The 26,391-nt window shown below is 44.8% G+C and overlaps 2 pseudogenes; one reads left to right on the top strand and one right to left on the bottom strand.

The window, feature by feature from the left end:
* Positions 1-26,391, bottom strand: part of LOC140478448 (alpha-1,4-N-acetylglucosaminyltransferase-like) — a 91,712-nt pseudogene that overhangs the window by 62,880 nt on the left and 2,441 nt on the right.
* On the top strand, positions 7,060-7,710 carry LOC140478579 (alpha-1,4-N-acetylglucosaminyltransferase-like; annotated as a pseudogene).

The raw sequence follows: 26,391 nt of genomic DNA, 5'->3' as shown, positions 1-26,391 counted from the left end.
CTCTATTAAGTCACCTCTCAACCCTCTTTTCTTTAATGACCCATGTCCCTCAGTCTTTCCTCATAAGAACATCCCCCCCATACAAGGCAACATCCTGGTAAATATGTTCTGCACTCTTTCCAAAGCTTCAACATCCTTCCTCTACAGTGACCAGAACTGTACCCGATACGTCAAGTGCAGCTGCATCAGAGTTTTGTACAGCTGCAACATGACATTGTGGCTCTGAAACTCAACTCTTCCACCAATAAAAGCTAACACACCGTATGCCTTCTTACAACCCTATTACCCTGGTGGCAACTTTCAAGGATCTATGTACCTGGACACTGAGATCTCTCTGCTCATCTACACTACCAAGAATCTTACCATTAGCCCAGTACTCTGCATTCCTGTTACTCCTTCCAAAGTGAATCACCTCACATTTTTTTGCATTAAACTCCATTTGCCACCTCTCAGCTCATTCCTGCAGCTTATCTATGTCCCTCTACCTACAACATCCTTCCGCATGTCCACAATTCCACCGATCTTAATGTCATCCACAAATTTACTAACCCATCTTTCAATGCCCTCATTCATGTCATTTATAAAAATGACAAACAGAAGTGGACCCAAAATAGATCTTTGCAGTAAACTACAGGTAACTGAACTCTAGGATGAACATTTTCCATCAATCACCACCCTCTGTCTTCTTACAACTGGCCAATTTCTGGTCCAAATCTCTAAATCACCCTTAATCCCATGCCTCCGTATTTTCTGCCATAGCCTACCATGGGGAACCTTATCAAATGCTTTACTGAAATCCATATGCACCACATCAACTGCTTTACCCTCATCCACCTGTCTGGTCACCTTCTTAAAGAACTCAGTAAGGTTTGTGAGGCACAACCTACCCTTCATAAAACCATGTTGACTATCCCAAATCAATGATTCTTTTCTAGATGATTAAAAATCCTATGTCTTGTAGAATTTTCCAACACTTTACCCACAAACGGAGAAAGGCTCACTGCTCTACTCCCCTTCTTGAACAAGTGGGCAAAAGTTGCTATCTTCCAGTCTTCTGGTACGTTGTTGTAGACAATGATGACATCAAGATGAAAGCCAAAAGCTCAGCAATCTCCTCCCTGGCTTCTCAGAGAATCCTAGGATAAATCTCATCCAGCCCAGGAGCTTATCTATTTTCACACTTTCCTGAATTGCTAACACCTCTTTCTTGTGAACCACAATTTTGTGTAGTCTAGTAGCCTCTATCTCAGTATTCTCCTCGACAACATTATCTTTTTCCAGTGTGAATAATAACTGAAAATATTCATTTAGTGCTTTCCCTATCTCCTCGGACTCCATTACTATCCATTACTATACTTTCCATTACTATCCTTGATTGGCTCAAACCTTTCTCTGGTCATTGTTTTATTCCTGATATACCTATAGAAAGCTTTAGGATCTTCTATGATCCTATCTGCCAATGACTTCTCATGTCCCCTCCTGGCTCTTCTTAGTTCTCTCTTTAGGTCCTTTCTGGCTAACCTGTAACTCTCAAGCACCCAAACTGACCCTTCATGTCTCATCTTTGCATAAGCCTTCTCCTTCACCTTGACAAGCGATTCAACTTCTTTAGTAAACCACAGGTCCCTTGCTCGACCACTTTCTCCCTGCCTGACAGGTACATACTTATCAATGACACATTGGAGCTGTTCCTTGAATAAGCTCCACATTTCAATTGTGCCCATCCCTTGCAGTTTCCTTCCCCATCCTATACATCCTAAATCTTGCCATTTGCTTTATAATTGCCTTTCCCCTCACTCTTGCCCTGCATTATATATCAATTTCTTTCTGTCGCGAAAGTAACATAACCGAATTGTGGTCACTATCACCAAAGTGCTCACCGACCTTGAAATCCAACACCAAAAGAGAAAATGCTGGAAAATCTCAGCAGGCCTGGCAGCATCTGTAAGCAGAGAAAAGAGCTGATGTTTAGAGTCTAACTGACCCTTTGTCAAAGCTAAAAAAGATTTGAAATCCAACACCTGGCCTGGTTCATTACCCAGTACCAAATCCAATGGGGTCTCGCCTCTTGTTGGCCTGTCTACATACTGTACACATTGGACAAAAACTGACCCATCTAAAGTACTCAAACTATAGCGTTTCCAGTCAATATTTGGAAAGTTAAAGCCCCCCATAACAACTACCCCATCTGTGTCGCTCCTAGCCTTTCTCTACATCTCTAGAACTATTCAGAGGCCTGTAGAAAACTCCCAACAGGGTGACCTCTCCTTTCCTGTTTCTAAACTCATCCCATACTACCTCAGTAGACAGGCCCTCATCAAATGTCCTTTCTGCCACCGTAATACAGTCCTTGGTTAACAATGTCACACTTCCCCCTCTTTTACCATCTTCCCTGAAACATCTAAATCCTGGAAACTGCAGCAACCATTCCTGTCCCTGCTCTATCCATGTCTCCGAAATGGCCACAGCATCGAAGTCCCAGGTAACAACCCATGTTGCAAGTTCACCCGCCTTATTCTGGAAGCTCCTGGCATTGAAGTAGACACAATTCAAACCATGCTGGTACACTCTTGCGACCTTCAAACCATATTTCTGACATCACTACTCTCAACCTCCTGGACACTGGAGCTACAATTCAGGTTCCCATTCCTCTGCTGAATTAGTTTAACCCCTCCCAAACCGCATTAGCAAATTGCCTCCCAAGATATTGCTCCCCCTCTGGTTCAGGTGTAAACCATCCTGTTTGTAGAGGTCCTACTTACCCCAGAATGAGTCCCAAATATCCAAGTATCTGAAACCCTCCTCCCTGCACCATCCCTGTAGCCACATGTTCAACTGCTCTTTCTCCCTATTCCTCACCTTGCTAGTATGTGGCACGGGCAACAAACTAGAGACAACAACTCTGTTATAGGTCTAAGCTTCCACCCCAGCTCCCTGAATTTCTGCCTTACATCCCCATCCCTTTTCCTACCTATGTCATTGGTGCCTATGTGGACCACGATTGAGGGCTGCTCCCCTCCCACTCAAGAATCCTGAAAATACAATCCGAGACATCACGAACCTGGGCACATGGGAGGCAACACACCAACCTCGAGTCTCTCTCGTTCCCACAGAACCTTTTATCTGTCCCGCTAACTATGGAGTCCCAAGTGACTAATAGCTATTCCTCTTGTCCCTTCCCTTCCGAGCAACAGGAACAGACTCTGTTCCAGAGACCAGTACCTCATGGCTTACCCCTTGTAATGAACTCCAATGTTGTGAAGAAAAATCCCCTGCCATGTGTTCAAGACAATTGTCTGCGACATTATGTTATAGAGTCATAGGGTCATAGAAATGTACAGCACGGAAATAGACCCTTCGGTCCAACACGTCCATACCAACCAGATATTCTAACCTAATCTAGTCCTGGGTTATAATCCAACAGATTTATTTGGGAGCACGAGCTTTTGGAGTGCTGCTCCTTCATCAGTGCTCCAAAGGTTAGTGCTCCCAAATAAACCTGTTGAATTATAACCTGGTGTTGTGTGATTTTTAACTTTGTACACCCCAGTCCAACACCGGCATTTCCAAATCACAATCTAGTCCCATTTGCCAGCACTTGGCCCATATCCCACGCAACCCTTCCTGCACTCCAATGTCTCTTTATTTAGCAGCACTCCCCAGGACCTTACCATTAAATCTATAAGTTCTGCTCTGGTTTGCCTTTCCAAAATGCAGCACCTCACATTTATCGAAGTTGAACTCTATCTGCCACTCCACAGCCCATTGGCCCATCTGATCAAGATTTTGTTGTACTCTGAGGTAACTTTCTTCACCGTTCACTATACCTCCAATTTTGCTATTATCTGCAAACTTACCAACTATACCTCCTATGTTCACATCCAAATCATTTATATAAATGACGCAAAGCAGTGTACCCAGCACTGATCCTTATGGCACACCGCTGGTCACAGGCCTCCAGTCTGAAAGGCAACCCTCCACCACCATCCTCTGTCTTCTACCTTCAATCCAATTCTCTATCTAAATGGTGAGTTCTCCCTGTATTCCATGAGATCTAACCTTGCTAACCAGTCTACCATTAGGAACCTTATCGAATGCCTTACTGAAGTCGATGTAGATCACATCCACCACTCTGCCATCATCAATCCTTTTTGTTACTTCTTCAAAAAACTCAATCAAGTTTATGAGACATGATTTCCTATACGCAAAGCCATTTGACTATCCCGAATTGGTCCTTGCCTTTCCAAATACATGTACATCCTGTCCCTCAGGATTCCCTCCAACAACTGGCCCATTTCCGATGCCAGGCTCACCAATCTATAGTCCCCTGGCTTCTCCTTCCCACTTTTCTTAAACAGTGGCACCACGTTAGCTACTCTCCAGTCTTCGAGCACCTCACCTGTGCCTATCAATGATGCAAATATCTCAGCAAGAGGCCCAGAAATCACTTGCCTGGCTTCCCACAGAATTCTGGGGTACACCTGATCAGGTCTTAGGGATTTATTCACTTATGTGCATGTTAAGACATCCAGCACCACCTCCTCTGTAATATGGGCATTTTACAAGATGCCACCATCTATTTCCCTACAGTCTATATCTTCCATGTCCTTCTCCACAGTAAGCACTGATGCAAAATACTCATTTAGTCTCTCCCCTACTTTGGTTTCAGCAGCAGGAAGAGCAGGAGCATCAACCAGGCGGCTGACAGGGAGGTGAATCATTGACTTAAAAACTCCTCTCGTGAATAGGTGGAGTGCACCGTGAGCAGGAGCGGACACAGGATTGCTGTTTGTGTGAAGTAATACGTTTGGGTGATTGCGTTACCCAAAACACTACTTAGGTAATGCCTCCCACACATCCTCCTACGCTAACTAGAAGAAAAGGTTCTGCGCACTGGATTGGTAAGATAACTAGTTTGTTTTTATTCTTTATTTTTCCGTAGTCTCATTCAAAATTTAGAACAGTGGGGATGGCTGTTAGGACAGGTGAATGTTCCTCCTGCAACCTGTGGGAGGTAAGGGTCACCACTAGTGTCCCTGCTGACTTCATCTACGGGAAATGGACCCAACTCCAGCTGCTCAAAAACCGCGTTAGGGAACTGGAGTTGGAGCTGGATGAACTTCGGATCATTCAGGAGGCGGAAGGAGTTGTTGAGATGAGTTACAGGGAGGTAGTTACACCTCAGGTCCAATAAGAAGACAGGTAGGTTACATTCAGGGGATGGAAAAGGAGCCGTCAGGCAGTGCAGTTCCCCTCAATAACAAGTATACCATTTTGGATATAGTTGGTGGGCTGGGTGGGAAGAGAGAGAGGGGGTTGGGGGCGGGTACTTGCAAAAGGTAAGCCATCGGGTACAGGTCTCTGGCACAGGGTCTGTCCCTGTTGCTCAGAATGGAAGGGGGGGAGATGAGCAGAGCATTAGTTACTGGGGACTCCTTTGTTTGGGAGATGACTGAGCTCTATCAATCAATTGCTGTTTGACACGCTGTTTATTAGCTTCATCCAGGTTGACACCTTACTTTTAGATATGTCCAGTACCACTCCTGAAATGTCTCCCTGTACTCACCATTGAACCAGGACTGATCCACTGGCTTGTGGTTAATGGTTGAGTGGGGGATATACTGGGCTATGGAGTTGTAGATTGAAAATTAAAAGTGTTTGACAATATGAGTACTTTACACAGTAGCAGGAGCCTATTTGTAAATAAGAGTGGAGACTAAGTTTCCAAGATCTCACAAGAGTTGAGAATGTTATTTGCATGCAGCTGTGTTTCACACGGTTCTTTTGATTCTTAGGAGAAAGTGGTGAGCTCTCCAGGACATTACTTAGTGTTCATACCTGGATACAAGACTCATGGTTCAAGATCTCCTGTAAAAGCAGGTAGCAGATGCCATTCTGAAGATCAGGTTGTAGGGTTGTCTGGAACATCGCAGAATATCAATGACAAGAGTTTTGAATCTGTCTGGGTCCAAGGGAGGCTTAAGCTAGAAACAAGGCTTAAGGTGTCACATAGTTTTAGCTGGAGGGTGGCTCTCTGGGGAGAAAAAAAAACAGTCACTGGGAAAGATAATTCTCAACTTAAAGGTTACCAGTCTAAGAAGAGAAATGAACAAAAATCAGCCACTTTGGGAACTAAGAATCTCTTTGGATTGATCTTGAAAAATTGAATTTCTATATGCAGGACAATGTGGAGCATACCTCCAATGTATTGTTTGTTCTTCTAGTTGGGATATGAATGTCAAGAGATTAAATCCTGTTCTGTGTTTTAAAGTATAATTTGTCATCAAAGATTTTGTTTAGTCAATAATGATTTTAATAATTGCTTACAGTAAGTCCAATAATATGAAAGCTTGATTTTTTTTCAGTGTTTAACTGGAAGTTTAAATGTTGTTTTCAAAGTACTAGACTGCACAGGAAACTCCAAATTTCATAATAGATTTGTACCTGAACATCTTTACGGTCTCTTGTGTGTTTTGATCCATCACTAAGATAGATAAATGTGTAAGAGCAGGACAAGCAATTGAGCATGTGATAGACATTCATTCAGCAAGTCAATTGGGTGGCATGGTGGCACCATGGTTAGCACTGCTGCCTCACAGCACCAGGGACCTGGATTCAATTCCCACTTCAGGTAACTGTCTGTGTGGAATTTGCACATTCTCACTGTGTCTGCGTTTCCTCTGGGTGCTTTGGTTTCCACCTACAATCCAAAGATGTGCATGTAAGGTGAATTGGCCATGCTCAATTGCCCATAGTGATAGGTGCGTTAGTCAGGGGTACTTATGCGGGAGGGGAATGGGTCTGGGTGAGTTATTCTTCAGAAGGACAGTGTGGGCTTGTTGGGCTGAAGGCAATCTAATCTAATCTTGTGTTAGCTCACATTTAGATTTCAGACACATAACAATCAATTACACAGCAATAGTTCAGCATAAGCCCATGGAACACAACTGGGATGTGGTCTCAGGAATTGGTGTTGAACCAGTGAGCAATGTGTGGAGGGTGAGGAAACGATGATATACATTTTCAAAACCCATAAATATCAAAAGATATAAATGATGAATGGTTTATTGTGTAGATCCCAGCAAGGACAAGTATTGGATAAGTGCTCACTGATGGCTGTTGGATAGTCCTGCTGTGGAAATACGGGGCTATCTATCATCAGACATCATTTCACTCAAACCATTGGAGTTTTGAAACTTCATCAGTGCCCCATCAGCAAACTACATGAGTAATTCGGCTTTGGGATTTCACCACTTCCATTCCTTTTTCGAGAAATGCCTGAAGAAATTTGTTGGGAAATACATTGGAAGAGTTTGGGCCCAACAGGGTTCTATCCTGATAACCAGAAACTTGAAGAAATGGTGTGAGATTGATAACTTCAATCAATTTCTCAACAAAGACTACGGAGGGATGTTCCACTTATACAACAACTGGTTTTACCCAATTCCTTTCCCGCATTGGAAACAGTATTTTGAGAAAAACAAATGGAACAATATCAGTGATGATATTGGAAAGGAATTCTCAAAGTCAAAAGCAGTCCACTTCTTGAACTTTCTGAGTGTTCACTAACAATACAAAATAAAAGGAAGTCAATTATTAATAGAATATTTCTTCAGTAAATGTTGTCCAAGCATATATGGAGCTCTCTCAAAATAATATTTATATAAGTGAGTTTTTGAGAAGATTTGTCGCTCAGGTTGAGGTTCTGGATGTAGGCTACATCCAGAATGGATACCTACCTCCATTTATTTAAGTGATTATGTGTAAATTGTTATTGAATATTAATCTCTTAGTGGAATCCTACAATCATTACATTCCCGATCACTTCATCTCTGGTTAGTAACTGTCGGGGATTTGTGGAAGGTGCGTTTTAATGATGGTGATGTTGCCAGTATAGAGAATAATGATGATGAAGAGCTCCGGTCCGAAACGGCGATTTTCCTGCACCTTGGATGCTGCCTGACCTGCTGTGCTTTTCTAGCAACTCCCTCTCAACTCTGACCTCCAGAATCTGCAGACCTCACTGTCTCCCAATACAGGCAATAATATCATACCTGACACTGAAAATGGGATCTGAAAGTCACTTTGCAAGATACTTTTCTAAAAGCATATTTTAATGATAGATATAGTTCAATATGTTTATTTGTATTTAAAACATTCTCAGGTTATTTCTGGCAGAGAATGAGGTGCTTCCCTTTAAATTGTTGTGACATATTTCTATTTCTATCTTGCATACTTTCTATCAATCAGTCAACACATGATAATGATCTATTTTTACAGTACTGCAGTCTTTGTGTATTCTTGTTGATGTATCGTTTGTAAGTCTCTGAATATTTTGACACAATAAATTGGTTTGGAAAGGATTGAATTAGATGTCAATTTTATTTGTCTCTGGGTTGGATTGAGTCAGCCAGTATGAGTTAGCGTTTGTCATTTCCACATTTTTTTAAAAGGTTTGTGCTCTGATGCAGTGATTGCTGGGTTTTTCCCATAACCCAGACCTCTGTATCCTGTCTTCCCCCTTCTCCTCTAGACCCCCTGCCCTCCTCCCACTCACCTTCACCAACCACATAATCCAGAAGAACTGGACTGAACATAGGCTGCTCCTGCAGAGTTCTGACCAATGTTCTCTTGACTCTGGTACATTACACATTGAAGTAGAATTTCTACTAAGTTGCAGAAAAATGGCCAAGATAGGTGTAGACAACAACTTGCCTTTACATAGAGACTTCAACAGATTCAAGACTTCACAATATTGTTCACAGGAGGAAAAATCAGTGATAGACCAAAGACTCGCATAAATTCAGAATCCAGAAAAGGAGGACTAACAAGATAATAAAAGGATAGAAAATACAATACAAGGGCAAACTAGTGAGGTAAACTGACAATAAGAGCTTTCTTAAATATATAAAATGCAAAACCGAGGTCAAAGTGAACATCGGCTTCTTAAAAGCATTAACCTGGAGAAACCATTATCGGGAACAAGGAAATTGAAGAGGAGTTTAACAGATATTTTGCATCAGTCTTTAAAATAGGAGATACTTCAAACACTCTATTAAATATGAAAGAATATGAAGGGAAGAATTAAGTAACATCACCGTCACTACAGAAGTAACATTAGACAAGCTAATGGGGCAAAAGGCAGTTAAATCCATTGGTTCTGATGCTTTGCAGACGAGGATGCTAAAAGCATAGTTAAAGAAATATTGGATACATTGGATGTAATTGTCCAAATATTGTTTGACTCTGAAGTTCCAGACGATTGGAAAACTGCCAAAGTGACAGAAAAAGAGAGAGTAACTTTTGGGTGAGGAACTTTATATCTGTTGTTGGAAATAAATTGGAATCAATTATTAATAAAGTAATTGCAGAACATTTGGAAAATCATAATTGACCAAGCAGAGTCAGTATAGCTTCATGAAAGGGAAATTGTGACGAATTGTTATACCAAGGCATGCAAGACGATGGGCCAAGTGCTGGAAAAGGGGATTAGAGTAGTGATGTGACATGGATGGAGATTTATTTGACTTAGATCTCTATGACCATGTGACTGATTCCTCGGAATACTTCCCACCCCACAGTATTGCCTCAATGTACACAATGGGTAATCCATCATGAAGGTGATTAAAGATTAACACTGTATGATGTTATAACCTTCAGAACTTTACTAACTGTTCATGGATTGAATGAATCAATAGAAGATAAACTATCACACATGGAATAAAGCAGCACTAACTACCTGGAATAAATAAATGCGAGGTAAAAACAATGACTGCAGATGCTAGAAACCAGATTCTGCATTAGTGGTGCTGGAAGAGCACAGCAGTTCAGGCAGCATCCAAGGAGCAGCGAAATCAACATTTCGGGCAAAAGCCCTTCATCAGGAATAAAGGCAGTGAGCCTGAAGCGTGGAGAGATAAGCTAGAGGAGGGTGGGGGTGGGGAGAGAGTAGCATAGAGTACTATAGGTGAGTGGGGAAGGGGATGAAGATGATAGGTCAGGGAGGAGAGGGTGGAGTGGATAGGTAGAAGAGGAGATAGGCAGGTAGGACAAGTTCAGACAAGTCATGGGACAGTGCTGAGCTGGAAGTTTGGAACTAGGGTGAGATGGGGGAAGGGGAAATGAAGAAACTGTTGAAGTCCACATTGATGCCCTGGGGTTGAAGTGTTCCAAGGCAGAAGATGAGGCGTTCTTCCTCCAGGCGTCTGGTGGTGAGGGAGCAGCAGTGAACAAGGCCCAGGACCTCCATGTCCTCGGCAGAGTGGGAGGGGGAGTTGAAATGTTGGGCCACGGGGGCGGTGTGGTTGATTGGTGCGGGTGTCCCGGAGATGTTCCCTAAAGCGCTCTGCTAGGAGGCGCCCAGTCTCCTCAATGTAGAGGAGACTGCATCGGGTCAATTTTGCACCTTCTCTAGTAGGTACATCCACATACTGAATCAAAAATTTTTCTTGTATACAAATTCCTCTCCATCTAAACCCTTAACACTGTGGCCCAAATAGCCTAAAGCCAAACACCACAACCACACGGCAGGAGCCTGAGATATCGTGATGGAGTTACACCATCTCCATCCCATCAACACACAGCCTGTTCCACTGGAGTGAATACGGGGGCGGTAAGGTCCCTGAGAGACAGGGCTGATCTGACCTGTGAGAGAATTAAAACCAAATGGTGTAAAATCACATTTGTAAGTTTACAGTGGGTGCAGTATAACTCCAGTCCATTTTAATGAGCACACCTTCTGTTTCTGGGCACTTTACAAAATGACCTTTCAATATTTAATAAAGGAACAGCTCCCATCAAATTAATGATGACAGATCTCCCTTACAGAGGATCCCAAGTAATGTACAGCAAGTGAACACGTTTCTGACCAGTGGTTGTGTCTCACTCACTCGAGACTGGTCGCTGGGGGCAAGCTGTCTTTAATAATTGGACAGATTCCCCCAGCTTGTGGGGTCTTTCTATTCTAATTGTAATCACTTCTGAACGACAAGCTCAATTCCACAAAGTGACAGATCCTCTTCGTTCAGCTACAAACCCTGAATCTGCAAGGTCAATTAATTCCAGCAATAGACACATCCGAAAATTATCCATATCATCCATAAACAGCAACAAAGTAAAGATTTCCCTGGTTTCACTGAAAACTGTTGGAGGTTTTAAACAAAAATCTGTAATTTATAAAATAGTCAAAATCACATTTTGATCGATTGTACAAATCAATATTTGCATTGAGTATATATTGATTACAATCTCAGTGCAAGTGAGACACAGTGGTTCATTAAGTAGTTAATGTCAACATTAGAAGTAATTATCCCAGAGATTTAAGAACATATTGTACTCTGTGTTTGTACAATCTGGTAATCTCACCCAGATAAGGGAGCCTCCCCACAGTAAAGATTGCGACAGCAGAGATATTCATTTCACAATATTACAGAGCAGCAGGAGGCTGGAAGAACACAGTAAGCCAGGCAGCATCAGGAACTGGACAAGTCAATGTTTTGGATATAACTCTTCTTCAGGAATGGATATGAAGGGTAGGGGGATCTGTAGATAAAGAGGGGAGAGAGGTCTGGGTAGGGAGAGGGGCAGAATGGTGAAGTAGTGATAGGTGAACACAGGTGGTGGGTACATCCGGTTTGGTCAATGGGAGGAATGAATCTGGTTGGTAGCAAGAAGGAAGGGTCAACAGTTGGAATGGAAGGGAGGAGGCTGGGCTGGGAAGGGAGTCAGGGGATAGGTGGGAAGGTTATTGAAATTGGATACCTCAGTGTGGAGTCCTCCGCACTGTAGGCTGCACAGGAAGAAGATAGGGCCACTGTCTCCAACCTTATAATTCCCTCAGCCCTGAAATGCCTTGCCCTATCTAAGATCCACAAGTCTAACTACCCAGCCAACCCATCATCTCTGCATAATCCTACCCCATCAAACTCATTTCTTCCTACTTTGACTCCACTCTCTCCCCCTTGGTCCAGGCACTTCCCACCTACATCTGTAACACTAATCACATCCTCCACATCCTCAGAAACGTCCAGATCCCCAACCCCCATACTTTATCTTCTCTATGGATGTGCAATCCTTATACACTTCATACCCCACAAGGATGGCCTTCAGGCCCTCAGCTTCTTCCTCTCCAACAGACACATCCAGATCCCCCCACCAATACAATCCTCCACATCGCCAAATTATCCTCACCCTTAATAACGTTTCCTTCAACTCTTCCCATTCCCTCCAAATCCAGGGGGTGGCCATGGGTACTTGGATGGGCCCTAGCTATGCCTGATCCTTTGTCAGCAACATCAAACTGTCCCTCTTCAGCACATACACTGATATTGTTCCCAAACTCTTCCGTCATTATATTGATGATTGCATCGGTGCTGCATATTGCACCCAGGTTGAACTGAAGCAGTTCATCGGCTTTGCCCACAACTTCCACCCTGTCTCACAAATTCACTTGGTCCATCTTGGACACCTTTGTGACCTCTCCATTTCCATCTCTGGTGACAGTTTAAAGGTTGACATGTACTATAAACCTACAGTCTCCCATAATTACCTGGGCAACACCTCTCCCACTCTGCATCCTTCAAAGACTCCACCCCATTTTCCCAATTTCTTCATCCCTGTCACATCTGCTCTGATAAGGAGATGTTCCTCTCCCACACATCCCAGATGCGCACCTATTTTCTCTCCTCTCTGTCATCTAGACAGCCTTCCACTGCACTTCCTCCATTCACCACTCCACTGCTCTACACCTTACCCCCCCAAACATAACAAAGATAGTGTTCCCCTTGTCCTTACTTTCCACCCATCAGCCTCCACATCCAATGTATCATCGTCAAACACTTCCACCAACTCCAATTGGAGCCCATCACCTAGATTATCTTCTCCTCCCTATCCCTCTCTGCTTTCCACAAGGACCATTTCCTTTGTCACTCATTGGTTTGCACTACACTCCCCACCAATCCCCTCCCCTGCAAACATAAAAGATACAAAATTTGCCGGCACACGAACTCCGCTCACCTCCCTTTTCGGTGAAACAGAGGTTCACCTGCCTCTCTTCCAACCTAGTTTACTTCGTCCAGTGCCCCTGAAGTGGTCTTCTCTGCACTGGTGAGACTGAGTATGAACTTAGGAAATGTTTTGCCAAAATCTCAGTCAGGTCAGTAATGGCCAGCTTGGTTCCTCTTCGCCCTCTCTCTCTCTGACATGTCCATCCTTGGACTCCTTCTTTGTCACAGTGAATGGAGGGACAACACCGTAACTTCTGCTGGGGAGCTGACAGCCAAGCAGCTTCCCAACAACCAGATCGCACCCACCAGCTTTATTCACCCATCATGACCTCACCATTCCACCCCTATCCCTACCCAACAACCTCACCCCTTCCCCCTTTATCTGCAGCTCCCTCTATCCCTGCCTCCATTCCTAAAGAAGGGTTATGTACAGAACATTGACTACTCCACCTCCTGAGACTACCTGTTTACTGTGTCCTTCCAGCATCCTGCTTGTCTATGTTGGATTTCATATCTGCAGGGGTTTTTTTTGTCTTGTATTGTGCCTGAGTGAAATGGGAAAATACTCACAGACTTTCAGCAGATTATTCTCACAAATTATATAATCAAGCTCCTGCATATAGTAATGGCAGGTTACTGACAGGAATGACAATGAAAGTAGTTTACAGTCTCCTGCTGCAGACGGTGGGAGTCGATGTCACGGAGGACCTCCAGGAGGTGAAGGGCCAGCAAGCCTCTCTCTTTGCGTCAGAGGCATCCAAGATAATCTTCCGGTCCAGGGTCCATTCCATGGATCAGGACGAGACGTGCTCGCGTTTCTTCTTCCAGAAGGTGCACGAAGAGGTCTCCATGCTCAGCAGCCTGAAGGAAGAAGATGACTCAGTAACATCATCTCAGGCTGACATCATGAGGATCAACAAATCCTTCTATGCCAGCCTGTATGACTCAAAGCCAACTGACAGTGCGGCCTCCCAGTCGTTCCTGTCCTCTATCACGGAGGTCTTGGATGACAGAACACGGGAGAGGCTGGACCAGTCGCTATCTCTGGAGAGCTGACCAAAGAACCTCAAGTCCTTCGAAAATGTCTTGAAATGATTAAAAGTGGATAAATCCCCAGGACCTGATCAGGTGTAGCCTGGAACTCTGTGGGAAGCTAGAGAAGTGATTGCTGGGCCTCTTGCTGAGATATTTGTATCATCAATAGGCACAGGTGAGGTGCCGGAAGACTGGAGATTGGCAAACGTGGTGCCACTGTTTAAGAAGGGCGGTAAAGACAAGCCAGGGAACTATAGACCGGTGAGCCTGACCTCGGTGGTGGGCAAGTTGTTGGAGGGAATCCTGAGGGACAGGATGTACATGTATTTGGAAACGTAAGGACTGATTCGGGATAGTCAACATGGCTTTGTGCATGGGAAAGCATGTCACACAAACTTGATTGAGTTTTTTGAAGAAGTAACAAAGAAGATTGATGAGGGCAGAGCAGTAGAAGTGATCTATATGGACTTCAGTAAGGCATTCAACAAGGTTCCCCATGGGAGACTGATTAGCAAGGTTAGATCTCATGGAATACAGGGAGAACTAGCCATTTGGATACAGAACTGGCTCAAAGGTAGAAGACAGAGGGTGGTGGTGGAAGGTTGTTTTTCAGACTGGAGGCCTGTGACCAGTGGAGTGCCATAAGAATCGGTGCTGGGCCCTCTACTTTTTGTCATTTACATAAATGATTTGGATGCGAGCATAAGAGGTACAATTAGTAAGTTTGCAGATGACACCAAAATTGAAGGTGTAGTGACAGCGAAGAGGGTTACCTCAGATTACAACAGGATCTGGACCAGATGGGCCAATGGGCTGAGAATTGGCAGATGGAGCTTAATTCAGATAAATGCGAGGTGCTACATTTTGGGAAAGCAAATCTTAGCAGGACTTATACACTTAATGGTAAGGTCATACGGAGTGTTGCTGAACAAAGAGACCTTGGAGTGCAGGTTCATTGTTCCTTGAAAGTGGAGTCACAGGTAGGTAGGATAGTGAAGAAGGCATTTGGTATGTTTTCTTTTATTGGTCAGAGTATTGAGTACAGGAGTTGGGAGGTCATGTTGCAGCTATACAGGACATTGGTTGGGCCACTGTTGGAATATTGCGTGCAATTCTGGTCTCCTTCCTATCGGAAAGATGTTGTGAAACTTGAAAGGGTTCAGAAAAGATTTACAAGGATGTTGCCAGGGTTGGAGGATCTGAGCTATAGCGAGATGTTGGAGCGTCGAAGGCTGAGGGGTGGCCTTATAGAGGTTTACAAAATTATGAGGGGCATTAATAGGATAAATAGACAAAGTCTTTTCCCTGGGGTCGGGGAATCCAGAACTAGAGGGCATAGGTTTAGGGTGAGAGGGGAAAGATATAAAAGAGACCTGAGGGGCAACCTTTTCAAGCAGAGGGTGGTACGTGTATGGAATGAGCTGCCAGAGGATGTGGTGGAGGCTGGTACAATTGCAACATTTAAGAGGCATTTGGAAGGGTATATGAATAGGAAGGGTTTGGAGGGATATGGGCCGGGTGCTGGCAGGTGAGACTAGATTGGGTTGGGATATCTGGTCGGCATGAATGGGTTAGACCAAAGGGTCTGTTTCCATGCTGTACATCTCTATGACTTTTTGAATAAAACTCCTGGAAGCGACAGCTTACCGGTCGAGTTCTATTCTGCTGTGTGGGACTTGATTGGCCAGGACCTGCTGGTGCAGTATGCTTCGGGCAGGTACCATGAGTGAATCCATGAGGAAAGGCATCATCACCCTTATCTACAAGCAGATGGGGGAGAGGGAGGAAATCAGAAATTGGAGACCAATCTCACTATTCAACGCAGATTACAAATCCTTGGCAAAGGTCATCACCAACAGGGTCAGGTCTGCTCTGGGATCAGTGATCCACCCTGACCAAACCTGTGCTGTACCAGGCAGGAAGATCACTGAGAGTCTCTCACTCCTCAGGGATACGATCGCCTACGTGCAGGACAGAGGGTTGGACACCTGCCTCATCAGCCTGGACCAGGAGAAAGCCTTTGACAGGATATCACACACGTATATGAGAGATGTACTCTCCAAAATGGGCTTTGGGGAGGGAATCGGAAATTGGATCAGATTGCTCGACACCAACATTGTCAGTGCAGTCTCAATCAATGGGTGGGAATCAGATAGCTTCCCAGTCAGATCTGGAGTCAGGCAGGGCTGCCCTCTCTCTCCTACCTTTTTTATGTCCTGCATAGAGCCATTTGCTGAGTCCATCAGGAAGGATGTGAGCCTGAGAGGAGTGACTATTCCTGGCATCGGGGGCCTTCAGGTTAAGGCCTCCCTCGGATCCGCTGTCCGTGCACAGACTCATGTGCATATGTGACCAGTTCGAACGGGCCTCGGGGGCCAAGGTAAACCGAGGCAAGAGTGAGGCCATGCTCTTCGGGAACTGGGCCGACCAATCCTCAATCCCCTTCACCATCAGGACCGACCATCTGAAGGTGCTGGGTATTTGGTTTGGGGGGGGCTGGGGCATGTACAAAGTCTTAGAAGGAGCGTATCAGCAAAGTGAGGCAAAAACTGGGCAGATGGAAGCCACGGTCGCTCTCCATTGCGGGTAAAAACCTGGTCATCAGGTGTGAGGCACTGTCATTGCTGTGATATGTGGCACATGTCTGGCCTATTCCCAGAACCTGTGATGTCGCAGTCACCCGGGCCATCTTCCAATTTATATGGAAGTCAAAGATGGACCGGGTCCGAAGAGACTCGATGTACAAAGCTCTGGGCAACGGGGGAAAAAACACACCCAATGCCACTCTCACCCTGATGGCCACCTTTGTGTGTGGCTGCATCAAGCTGTGCGTGGATCCCCAGTACACAAACACCAAGTGTCACTACGTACTGAGGTTCTACCTGTCCCCGGTGTTGCGATGGATGGGCCTGGCCTCGCTGCCGCGGAACACTCTGAGTAGTTGGACCGTTCCGTATCACCTGTCCTTCGTGGAGAAATTTATGAAGAAAAACACATTTGGCCACAAGTCCATCAGGAAGTGATCAGCACGTAGTGTCCTTGAGACCCTTCGGGAAAAGGAGAGGGTGGATCCTATCGAGCGGTTCCCTGAGCAGACTGTCAAAGCCATTTGGCAGAATGCCTCATCGCCAGAACTTTCCAACAAGCACCAAGACGTGGCTTGGCTGGTGGTGAGAAGGGCTCTGCCTGTGAGATCCTTTATGCACGCCTGGACTCTCAGCCGCACCGCACGCTGCCCTCGAAGCAGCTGTGGGAGGGGACAAGACTGTCACACACCTCCTTCTGGAATGTGCCTATGCAAAGGAAGTCTGGAGAGGAATGCAGTGGTGTTTGTCGAGGTTCGTCCCAAGCAGCTCCATGACGCAGGACTCCGTGCTCTACGGTCTGTTCCCCAGGACGCACACCGAGACGAACATCAACTGTGCCTGGAGGATCATCAACTCGGTGAAGGACGCTCTTTGTTCTGTCCGAAACCTGTTGATCTTCCAGTTGAAGGAGTTGACCCTGACTGAGTGTTGCAGACTGGCACATTCCAAGGTCCAGGACTACATGTTGTGGGACGCGCTGAAGCTTGGGGCAGCTGCCGCCAAGGCGCGGTGGGGAAAGACCACCATGTAACGTCTGCCTGCCTAAGCACAGGGGTCCGACGCAGTAAGTGGGCTCCACTGATGCCTCAGCTAAATATATGGATAGTAAACATACAGACCTGTATATATGAATGATTACTCGATCTCTGTATGTAAAGAAATGGAATGTTTACATGTGTATGGCATGACCACTTGTACAGATCATCAAAATTTTTTTATGAATAAAGTATATTTTTGAAATTAAAACGAAAGATGAGCTGGAGTCTGAGCCTCAAATACAGTGACTCATCAGGAATTGGGAGAGTAACCTGGACACTGTTTCAGGACGCAGTCACACCCCCTTAGATTAACTACCTCGAATATGCTCAGTGATCAGGTACAGGAGGGTGTGACTTCAAGTGAGAAGGATCCAGGAGGTGGTGCTAAAGGTTCTACTTGTCAAACAGGTTGGAGATTCTTGCTCCCTGTGTGGGTAAGAATGAGGAGTCATTTAACATGGGGGAAGAAAAGAGAAACGTAGTTGTAATCAGGGATAGTATAGTCAGGGGAATAGATACTGCTCTCCAGGGCCAGGATCGAGAGTTCCAAAGGCCGTGTTGCGAGTCTGGTGCCCGAGTTCAGGATATCTCATTTGGTCTGCAGAGGAACTTGGAGTGGGAGAGGAAAGATCCAGTTGTTGTGGTGCACATGGGTATCAACCATAAACGTAGAAAGAGGAAAGAGGTTCTGCTGAGGATATATGAACAGCTAGGGGCTAAATTAAAATACAGAACTTAAAAGATTGTAACCTCCAGTTCACTACCTGACCCACAAGCTAACTGGCACAGGGTCAACAAGATTAAAGAAGGAAACATGTGGGAGAAATCGGTTCAGTTTCATGGGCCATTTTCACCAGCACTGGGAAAGAAGGGAGGTGTTCCGACGGAATGGGCTCCACCTGAATCATGCTGGGCCCACAGCCATAGAGTCATACAGAATGGAAACAGACCCTTTGGTCAAACCAGTCCCTGCTGACCATCAGCCAAAACTAAACTCGTCCCACACCTGCCTGCGCTTGGCCCATATCCACCAAACAGTTCCTATTCGTGCAATTAGCTAAATATTTTTTTAAACTTTGTGACTGTACCCACATCCATCTCTTCCTCTGGAAGTTCATGCAACACATGAATTACTCTCTTGCGGAACAAAATTGCTTCTCATGCGTTTTTAAAATCTTTCTCCTCTCACCTTAAAGTTAAGCCCCCGAATCTTGAATTCCTCCACCCAAGGGAAAAGACAATCGCCATTCACCTTATCCATATCCTTCGTGATTTTATAGACCTGTATAAGGTTATCTCTTGACCTCCTGAGCTCCAGTGAAAAACGTCACAGTCTATTCAGCCTCATAACTCAAACCCTTCATTCCTGGCAATATGCTGGTTAATCTCTCTTGAGCCCTCTCCAGCTTAGTAATATCCTTCCTATAACAGGAGGATCAGAAGTGAGCGCAGTATTCCAGAAGAGGCCTCCCCAATATCCTATACAATCTCAACATAATGTCCCAACTCCTATACTTGAAGCTCTGAGCAATGAAGGCAAACATACTAAACATCTTCCGAACCACCCCATCTATATGTGATGAAAACATCAAACAATTATGTACCTAAGTCCAAAGGTTTTTCTGATCTACAACATTACCTAACAGTTGAAAAATGTGGTGCTGGAAAAACACAGCAGGCCAGGCAGCATCCGAGGAGTAGGAGAATTGACGTTTCGGGCATAAGCCCTTCTTCAGGAATGAGGCTGATGTGCTGCCCGAAACGTCGATTCTCCTGCTCCTCGGATGCTGCCTGGCCTGCTGTGTTTTTCCAGCACCACATTTTTCAACTCTGGTACTCCAGCATCTGCAGTCCTCACTTTCTCCTAACATTACCTAAGACCCTACATTTAATTGCATAAGTTGTTTATTTTACCAAAAAATACCTTGCAAATTCCTGCCAAATTACATAAGCAGGGCTGTAGATAGAGCTTTCAGTAAATAGTTGGGGTGAGTTCAGTTGTATAGAAAATTATAGTAAATGTTAAACGTGAGAAAATCTCAGTAGAGGTTATTAAAATTTCCAGAACACGTAATAGGACAGAAAGTTTGGAAAGGTCAGGAATCTAACTTCGTGCACAGCAGGTAAAAGGGACAATGATGAGAAGGGGACAGTCAGTGTAGGATTGACGGTGCTGTACTTAAGTACATGCAGTACACCAAGCAAGGTAGATGAGCTTGTAGCCCAGATGTAAATTGGTAGGTATGGTGTTGTGGGCTGCAAGAGGATTAGGGCTGGGAACTAAATGTCCGAGGAACTATGTTCTATCAAAAGGATAGGTTAAAAGTGGATAAATCCCCAGGACCTGATCAGGTGTACCAGAGAGCTCTGTGGGAAGCTAGAGAAGTGATTGCTGGACCTCTTGCTGAGATATTTGTATCATCGATAGTCACAGGTGAAGTGCCAGAAGACTGGAGGATGGCAAACGTGGTGCCACTGTTTAAGAAGGGCAGTAAAAGACAAGCCAGGGAACTATAGACCAGTGAGCCTGACAACGGTGGTGGGCAAGTTGTTGGAGGGAATCCTGAGGGACAGGATGTACATGTCTTTTGAAAGGCAAGGACTGACTCGGGATAGTCAACATGGCTTTGTGCGTGGGAAATCATGTCTCTCAAATTCGATTGAGTTTTTTGAAGAAGGAACAAAGAAGATTGATGATCTATATGGACTTCAGTAAGACATTTGACAAGGTTCCCCATGAGAGACTGATTAGCAAGGTTAGATCTCATGGAATACAGGGAGAACTAGTCATTTGGATACAGAATTAGCTCAAAGGTAGAAGACAGAGGGTGGTGATGGAGCGTTGTTTTTCAGACTGGAGGCCTGTGACCAGTGGAGTGCCACAAGGATCAGTGCTGGGCCCTCTACTTTTTGTCATTTAAATAAATGATTTGGATGCGAGCATAAGAGGTACAGTTAGTAAGTTTACAGATGACACCAAAATTGAAGCTGTAGTGGACAGCGAAGAGGGTTACTTCAGATTACAACAGGATCTTGACCAGATGGGCCAATGGACTGAGAAGTGGCAGATGGAGTTTAATTCAGGTAAATGCGAGGTGCTGCATTTTGGGAAAGCAAATCTTAGCAAGACTTATACACTTAATGGTAAGGTCCTAGGGAGTGTTGCTGAACAAAGAGACCTTGGAGTGCAGGTTCATAGCCCCTTGAAAGTGGACTTTCAGGTCGATAGGATAGTGAAGAAGGCGTTTGGTATGCTTTCCTTTATTGGTCAGAGTATTGAATACAGGAGTTGGGAGGTCATGTTGCAGCTGTACAGGACATTGGTTAGGCTACTGTTAGAATATTGCGTGCAATTCTGGTCTCCTTCCTATCAGAAAGATGTTGTGAAACCTGAAAGAGTTCAGAAAAAATTTACAAGGATGTTGCCAGGGTTGGAGGATCTGAGCTACAGGGAGAGGCTGAACAGGTTGGGGCTGTTTTCCCTGGAGTGTCGGAGGCTGAGGGGTGACCTTATAGAGGTTTACACAATTATGAGGAGCATTGATCAGGTAAATAGACAAAGTCTTTTCCCTGGGGTCAGGGAATCCAGAACTAGAGGACATAGGTTTAGGGTGAGAGGGGAAAGATATAAAAGAGACCTAAGGGGCAACTTTTTCAGGCAGAGGGTGCTACATGTATGGAATGAGCTGCCAGAGGAAGTGGTGGAGGCTGGTACAATTGCAACATTTAAGAGGCATTTGGATGGGTATATGAATAGGAAGGGTTTGGAAGGATATGGGCCAGGTGCTGGCATGTGGGATTAGACTGGGTTGGGATGTCTGGTCGGCATGGACGGGTTGGACCGAAGGGTCTGTTTCCATGCTGTACATCTCTATGACTCTATGACTCTATGATAGGCAAACGGTCAAGATGGGGAACTGGTACCTTGTTTGTAAAGTGAGACCAAGAAATGACATAGAGTCAGGATGCATAGAATCTCTCCGGCTAAAGTGAAAGAACTGCAACAGAGAAATGGTCACTGTGGGATTTACGTACAGGCCTCCTAACAGTAGTCAGAATGTGACGAATCAAATGAATCAGGAGCTAGAAAAGGCACTATTAAAATAGTCATGGAGGATTTCACTATAAAGGTGGACTGAGAAAATCAGATTAGGAATGAATCCCAAGGAAAGGAATTTATGGAATGTCTACAAGACCTTTTTGTTTGGAGTAGTTTGTAATAGAGACCACTAGGGGATCAGGCAATTCTGGATTTGGTGATGTGTAATGAGGCAGGCCTGATTAGGAAGATTAAGGTAGTAACCCCGAAGGGGCAATGACCATAACATGATATAATTCACCCTGAGGGTTGGGGGGAAATAACTGGAATCAGATGGAACAGCATTCTAATTGAACATAGAACAGAGAACATAGAACAGTACAGCATAGTACAAACACTTCGGCTCTCGATGCTGTGCAGATCTTTTATCCCACTCTAAGATCAAACTCAGCGACATACCTTCATTGTACTATCATCCATGTGCTTATCCAAGACTGGAGTAAATGTCCCTAAGGTATCTGACTCTACTATGACTGCTGGTAGCGCATTCCACGTATCCACCACTCTCTGTGTAAAGAACCTACCTCTGACATCTCCCTTAAACCTTTCTCCAATCATCTTAAAATTATGCCCCTTTGTGATAACCATTTCTGCCATGGGAAAACGTCTCTGACTATCCACTCTATCTTTGCCTCTCAACAGCTTGTACACCTCTATCAAGTCACTTCTCATCCTTCTTTGCTCCAATGAGAAAAGCCCCAGCTCCCTTAACCTTTCTTCATAAGACATGCCCTCCAATCCAGGCAGCATGCTGGGAAATCTCCTCTAAAGTTTCCACATCCTTCCTATAATGAGGCAACCAGAACTGAACACAATATTCCAAGTGCGGTCTAACCAGGGGCCTATAGAGCTGCAGCATAACCTCACAGCTCTTAAACTCAAACCCCCTGCTAATGAAAGCCAACACAACATAAGCCTTCTTAACAATCCTATCAACTTGGTGGCAACTTTGAGGGATCTATGGACATGGATCCCACAATCCCTCTATTCCTCTACACTGTCAAGAATCCTGCCTTTCACACTGTGTTCTGTATTCAAATTTGACATTCTGAAATGAATCGCTTCACACTTGTTCAGGTTGAACTCCATCTGCCACTTATCAGCGCAGTTCTGCATCCTGTCAATGTTCTGTTGCAACCTACAACAGCCCTCCACACTATCCACCAATCGACCAAAGGTCATGTATTCAGTAAACTTACTAACCCACCCTTCCACTTCCTCATCTAAGTCATTTTTAAAAATCACAAAGAGCAGAGGTCCCAGAACAGATCCTTCTGGAACACTACTGGTCACTGAGCTCCAGGCTGAATACCTTCTATCTACGACCACCCTCTGTCTTCTATGGACCAGCCAATTGGGCATAGAGACAGTCAAATTTCCCTGTATCCCATGTCTCCTTACTTTCTGAATGAGTTTACCATGATGAACCTGACCAAATGCCTTGCTATAATCCTGTCCAATAATTTATCCACCACAGACATAAGACTGACTGGTATGTAATTCCCAGGATTATTCCTATACCCTTTCTTGAACAGAGGCATAACATTTACCACCCTCCAATCACCTGGCACAACTCCAGTGGACAGTGAGGATGCAAAGATCATCGCCAAAGGTGCAGTAATCTCTTCCCTTGCTTCCTGTAGGAACCTTGCACATATCCCATCTGGCCCAGGGAACTTATCCATCCTTACGTTTTTCAAAATTTTCAGCACATCCTCCTTCTTAACATTAATCTGTTTGAGCATATCAGCTTGTTTCACAGTGTCCTCATAAAGGTCAAAGTGCCTCGCAGTAGTGAATACACAAGTAGAGTATTCATTAAGGATCTCCTCTATCTCCTCCAACTCTAGATGCAAGTTCCTTCCACTATCCCTGATTGGCTCTACTCTTAGGTAAAAACAAGAGTTGCAGATGCTGGAAACCAGAGTTTAGATTAGAGTGGTGCTGGAAAAGCACAGCAGTTCAGGCAGCAACCGAGGAGCAGAAAACTCAACATTTGCAGGTAAAACCTTGATGGACGTGGAAGGCTCCTTTGGAGCCTTGGATGGAGGTGAAGGAGGTGGCTCTACTCTCAGTCTGGCCATCCTTTTGTTCCTCACTTAAGTGTAGAATGCTTTAGGATTTTCCTTAATCCTACCCTCTAAAGCTTTTCACACTCATCTAGCTCTCCTAAGTCCATTCTTCAATTCCTTCCTGGCTACCTTGTAACCTTCTAGATCCCTGTCTGATCTTTGTCGCCTCATCCTTAAGTAAGCTTCTTTCTTTGTCATGACTAGATGTTCCACAGCTCTTGTCACCCAAGGTTCCTTCACTTTACCATCCCTTCCTTGCCTCAGTGGGACAAACCTATCCAGCAGTCGCAGCAAGTGCTCTTGAAGCAGCCTCCACATTTGTGTTGTGCATTTCCCTGAGAACGTCTGTTCCCAATTTAGCTGCCCCAGCTCCTGTCTAAATAGCATTGTAATTCTCCCCTTCCTTAATTAAATACTTTCCCATACCGTCTGCTCCTATCCCTCTCCATGACTATAGTAAAGGTCAGGGAGGTGTGATCACTATCACGGAAATGCTCTCCCACCAAGACATCTGATACCTGGTCTGGTTCGATGCCAAGCACCAAATCCAATATGGCCTCCCATCTAGTCTACCTCTCTATATATTGAGTTAGGAATCCTTCCTGGACACACATGACAAAAACCAAACCATTTGAACTAACAAAGTTCCAATCAATGTGAGGGAAGTTAGAATCACCCATGACAACATCCCTGTTACTTCTCCGTCTTTCCAAAATCTGCCTCCCATTCTGCTCCTCCATGTCTCTGTTACTGCTGGGGGGTCTGTAGAAAACTCCCAGTAAAATGATTGCTCCTTTCCTGTTTCTGACTTCCACCTATAATGACTCAGTACAGAAACCCTCCTCGACGACCTCCTTTTCTGCAGCCGTCTTACTATCCCTGATTAGCAATGCCACTCCCCCACCTCTTTTATCTACCTACCTCTTCCTTTTGAAACATCTAAACTTTGAAACATCCAACAACCATTCCTGCCCCTGTGATATCCAAGTCTCTGTAATGGCCACAAAATCATAGTTCCAAGTATTGTTTCATGCTGTAAGTTCATCATCCTTATTCAACCCATCACACTGACTGCACCTTTGTCCTATCCTTCCTCTCAGACTCTCTGCATACTGTATCTGGCTATTCACTGGCTACTCCATCCTCAGATCCATAAGTCCAGTTCCGATCCCCCTGCGTTTAAATCCTCTCAAATGAGTTTAAATCCTCTCAAAGAGCTCTCTCAAGCCTCCTGCCCAGAATATTGGTTCCCCTCCAGTTCAGGTGCAACCCATCCTCCTTGTATAGGTTCCATCTTCCCGAGATGGTGTCCCAGTGATCCACATATCTGAAGTCCTCCCTCCTACACCAGCCCTGAAGCCATGTGTTCAGCTGCATTCACTCTCTGTTCCTAGCCTCACTAGCCCATGGCATCGGTAACAATCCTGAGATTACTACTCTGCTCATCCTGCCTTTTAGCTTCCAACCTAACTCCCTGTGCTCTCTTTTCAGGCCCTTAACTTCTTCCTACCAATGTAATTAGCACCGATATGTCCACAGCTTCTGGCTGTTCTCCCTCCCCCTTAAAAATCCTGTAGGCTCAATCCGAGACATCCGTGATGCCAGCAATCGGGAGGCAACATACTATCCAGGAATATCGTTCCTAATTTTGGTAACAAGCAAGTTTGACAAAGCAGAGCCGGTGGATGTGATCTCTTTGAATTTTGAGAAGGTCTTTGACAAGATGCCACCCAGGAAGCTGCTAAATACGATAAGAGCCCGTGGTGTTAGCGCCAAGGTACTGGCATGGTTAGAGGATTGGCTGACTGGCAGAAGTTAGAGAGGGGATAAAGAAATCTCTTTCAGGATGGCAGCCAGTGATGACTGGAGTTCCACAGAGGTCAGTTTTGGGACGACTAGTCATGTTGAACATTAAAGATCTGGATGAAGGAACTGAGGGCATTGATGCTAAGGTTTTAGATGATGCAAAGATAGGTGGAGGGGCAGATAGATTTGAGGGTGTTGGGATGCTGCAGAAGGACTGGGAGAGTGGGCTAAAAGTGGCAGAAGGATGACAATGTGGGCAAATATGAGATTGTGCACTTTGATAGGAAGCATAGAGGCATAGGTTATATTCTAAATGAGAAAAGGCTTCAGTAATCAGAAGCACAAAGGAACTTGGGAGTCCTAGCTCAGGATTTTCTCAAGGTCTTAATGCAGGTTCAATTCACAGTTAGAAAGCATTTTTAGCATTCATTTCAAGAGTGTTGGAATATAAGAGCTGATGTCTAAGGCTGTATGAGGCCCTGGTCAGACTGCATTTAGAATATAGTGAGCAGTTTTGGGCCCTGTATTGAAGGATAGATGTTCAAGCACTGGAGGGACTCCAGAGGAGGTTTTCGAGACTGATCCTGGGGATGAAGGGTTTGTCGTATGAACAGCAGTCAGTATTCAATAGAGGTCAGAGGGATGAGGGGGAATCTGCTTGACACTTACAGAAGTGGATAGAGTGGAGGTGGGGAGGACATTTCCACTCGGAGGACAGGCTAGCACCCAAGGGCACAGGCTCAAAATGAA

The sequence above is a fragment of the Chiloscyllium punctatum genome, chromosome 6 (assembly GCF_047496795.1).
Source record: "Chiloscyllium punctatum isolate Juve2018m chromosome 6, sChiPun1.3, whole genome shotgun sequence".
In the NCBI taxonomy this organism is placed as follows: domain Eukaryota; kingdom Metazoa; phylum Chordata; class Chondrichthyes; order Orectolobiformes; family Hemiscylliidae; genus Chiloscyllium; species Chiloscyllium punctatum.
The sequence above is the reverse complement of the archived record's forward strand: the minus strand, read 5'-3'. Positions and strand labels throughout refer to the sequence as shown.